Source organism: Canis aureus, chromosome 10, assembly GCF_053574225.1.
Source record: "Canis aureus isolate CA01 chromosome 10, VMU_Caureus_v.1.0, whole genome shotgun sequence".
Classification (NCBI taxonomy): domain Eukaryota; kingdom Metazoa; phylum Chordata; class Mammalia; order Carnivora; family Canidae; genus Canis; species Canis aureus.
In genome coordinates, this window is record NC_135620.1 from 67,842,226 (window position 1) to 67,846,077 (window position 3,852).

Genomic DNA, 3,852 nt, shown 5'->3' on the forward strand with positions numbered 1-3,852 from the left:
AGCACCAAAAGAGAGGACATGGCTACTAAAGTGGGCAGTTCAAACTCATTTTAGCGTTTTGTATAAAGGAGTATCTTGATGAAAATGGTATTTTACAAATATCAGTTTAGCAGAAGTTAAACGAGTTTAACCTCAGATACAAGTCTATTTTTTACAAAGAGGATACCACGTAAGTGAGAAGTCACACGGTTCAACTGCATTCAACTACATTCAAACTGCATTGAGAGTCACCTGACGTAAGAATAACATGTTTGCACATAGCACCTGGATGTGTGTGTCCTTCATTCTCTATTCCTTTTATTCATTAAAAAAAACTCATTGCACATAAAATGCTAAAAGCTAAGGGATTTGCAGAACATCCATTAGAGATAAGAAACCTCTAGTTGCTGTTTGTTCATTTTCAACTAGCAGACATCACTAGGCATAGGTGTCACCCAGAGTAGTAATGTAAATAGGTCATTTAAACAAGGAATTCAGGTAGAAAATGGAAATCATCGAAGTACCATTAGTGCCCACGCTGGCTTGCTTCAGCTAGAAACAAAGAGGAAATATGCACCCACCATGTAAGCTTATGGTCACAGGGCACATAAAATTGTCCTATCCTTCTACAAGCCTGCTAGCACCTGGGTAGCACCTACCCAAATGAAAATGTAGTCAGTCTTCAAGAACCAGCTCAAATGCTCTCTCCTTCATGAAGATTAGGTGATTCCCAAAAATGAATGATATACTGGCTTCTGTTGGACCCTAGCACCACACTGATATCAACTTGTGGCACTTACCTTATCTCTTAGATATATAGGTATGGGTATTTGATATTATTGCCACCATGAGGGCAGGAATCCTGGGTTTTTCATCTTTTATATGTCCTTTGGCACTTCACACATATATCCAACAAATCCCTCATTGAACCAAATCAAAGGCTTCTAAAATGATCTCCCATTCCAGTAGGCCAGCAAAGATCTTTGTATATAGTAGGTATTTGCTGAATTAATTTGGATGGAATCACAAGGAGATTTGTACTTCTGGAAACTCTTTTTCTACTAGTTCTGAGCTCAAGTAGACTACTAGTAACAAGGCCAGCAGCTTTCACTTGGTCTTATTCTTTCAATTAACCAAAATTTCTCTCTTTAGCCAAATTTTATTGATTTCTAATATAAAATGGCATATGGTCTGAATGGTTGCCTAAATCATTCAAATGTAGACTCCATGAAGACAGCAGAGTTTTTTGATTCTTGGTTTACTGCTGTTACAATGATTAAAACAGTCCCTCGGGGCACCTGGGTGGCACGGTTAGTTAGGCATCAGACTCATGGTTTTGGCGCAGGTCATGACCTTAGGGTCATGAGATTGAGCCTCGTGCTGGGCTCTGCACTCAACATGGAGTCTGTTTGAGACTCTCTTTCTCTCTCCCTCTGCCCCTCCCCACCATGCTCTCTCTCCCTCTCCTCCACCCTCAAATAAATAAATAAGTCTTAAAAAGAAACAATCCCTGACACATAGTAGATATTCAATAATAATTATTGAATGCAGTTGTTCAGGGAACCACGAAAACCCCAGCTTTCTACCAACGGACTATGAAAAGCAGACTTACGACAAACACAGTGGCAGATCATTTCCTAGGAGCCTCCAACTAGTCCTCCATCCCTGTAGGCACATATCTCTCTGCACATTAAGAGGGAGAGTTTCCTTTCCCCTTGAGTCTCAGCTGGCCTTGTGACTTGCTTGGAGCAAGAGAATGCATAGAAGGGATGTTCTGGGACTTACACGCCCAGATTTTAAAACACTTGTAGCCTCTGCTTTCTCCTTCTTGGGATCCACAGAATAATAAGAACCCATGGAAAAAGAGAAGTCTAGCCAGTAGGCTCTGAGCCACCCGAGGCATCCTAGCAGAAGTTCCTAACATGGAAGTGATCTTAGATGTTCCAACCTCACCCAGGTTCCCAGCTGAATGCAACTACACGAGCAACTCCAGCCAACATGTGGAGTGAAGACAGACAACCTACCAAGAATCGGGAGTAAATAACTGAACTTTGTTGCCATAGTCACAAAGTTTAGAGATGGTTTGTTATACATACTACATAACTGGGGCAATCCTAATGTATTTGTCGATGTGTCTGTCCTATTTATATGCATAAAAGATACTGTGAAATGATTGTCACTGAATATGTGTTTCTGGGTGGTAACATATTTGGTGGGGCTTTTATTTTATTGTCTTTAGTTTTTTGCTTAGTACTTCATATTGCTAGAATTGCATTAATATATTTCATAAAACCAATAACTATCCTATAATCATTTAAAACATTTATAGCTATAAAAAGAATGTTTATAAAATATACAGAGAATATAAACAATTTTTTAAATACCTGTATACCCACCACGGAGTTTAAGAAATAGAACACTATATTTAAAGCTTTCTTGTGTGCTCCTCCCATGACCCCACCTTCCCTCAACTTCTGCTTCATCAACTTTGCCTTGCTTGCCTATGAAAATTTCCCCAAATAGGATTATGTATCCAACTATAAAATTATATGGTCTCACGTTTGTGAATAGAAGGAATTCTATTTTATTGCTGTATTGTATTCCATTTCGTTAACACAGTATCCAGCTCCGTCCAGGCTGCTGAAACACAACACCACACAGTGGGTGGCTTGCAAACAGCAGCAGTTTATTTCTCACAGTTCTGGAGGTTGGGTAGTGCAAGATCAAGGTGCCAGAAGACCTGGGGTCTGATAAGGATGTCCTCCAATGGCAGCAGGGGGGACAAAGCTCCTCTGGGTCTCTTTTCTTTTTTAAGATTTTATTTATTTATTCATGAGACACAGAGAGAGAGAGAGAGAGAGAGAGAGGCAGAGACACAGGAGAGGAAGAAGCAGGCTCCATGCAGGGAGCCCAATGCAGGATTCGATCCCGGGACTCCAAGATCACACCCCAGGCCGAAGACAGGCGCTAAACCACTGAACCACCCTGGGATCCCCCCGGGTCTCTTTTATAAAAATATTCATTTTATTCACGGGAGCTCCACCTTCATGACCTAATCACTACTCCTGCTACCATAATATCAAGGATCAGGACTCTAACACACGAATTTGGAGTGCAGGTCGGGGGGGGGGGGGCGGGGGGACACAGACATTCAATCTTAGAACACACCACAGTTTATTTATCCATTCTGCTGTTGTTGAACACTTCTATCTGTTTCTAGATTCCACCCATCACAAAAAGAGCTGCTATGAATATTCTTATACATGTGCCCCTGGTGCAAGAACTATCGGGTACATGCCCAGGAGTGGGAAATACTCTGAGAGGCAATATAGTTAGAGACGTTAAGATGAGACTCTAAAATCTAAGAACGCTGGATTCCAACCCCTACTCTATCACTCCATCAGCCCCAGGCCCTTGCACTGGTTACTTAACCACTCGAACGGTATTTCTAACCTTCAGTGCACTTGGTAACCACCCGGGGAGCTCTAAAAAATTACAGAAGCCCAGGTCCCACCTTCAGAGGTCCTGATTTAATTGGTCCAGGTGGATGGTAGCCTAAGCACTGACCGTTTTTAGAGCCCACCCCCACCCCCAGCCACACAAATGGGCAGCCCCAGCAGAGAACCACTTCTCGAAGGCCTGGTTTCCCCATCTGTGAAACCCTGCTGAGAAGGCTAAAAACAGTGCCTCACGAAAGGGTTGCCAGAAGGAGACACAGTGCGCGTGGCAGGGCCTGGTAGTCAACAGCTTTAACTCTTATGGTTAAATCCATCGCTCTATTTCATTTTCAAGTTTGAGTACAAGTGATATTGAAGTATCATAAGAAATAGGATTTGAGGGGCACCTGAGTGGCTCAGTGGGTTAAGCATCCGA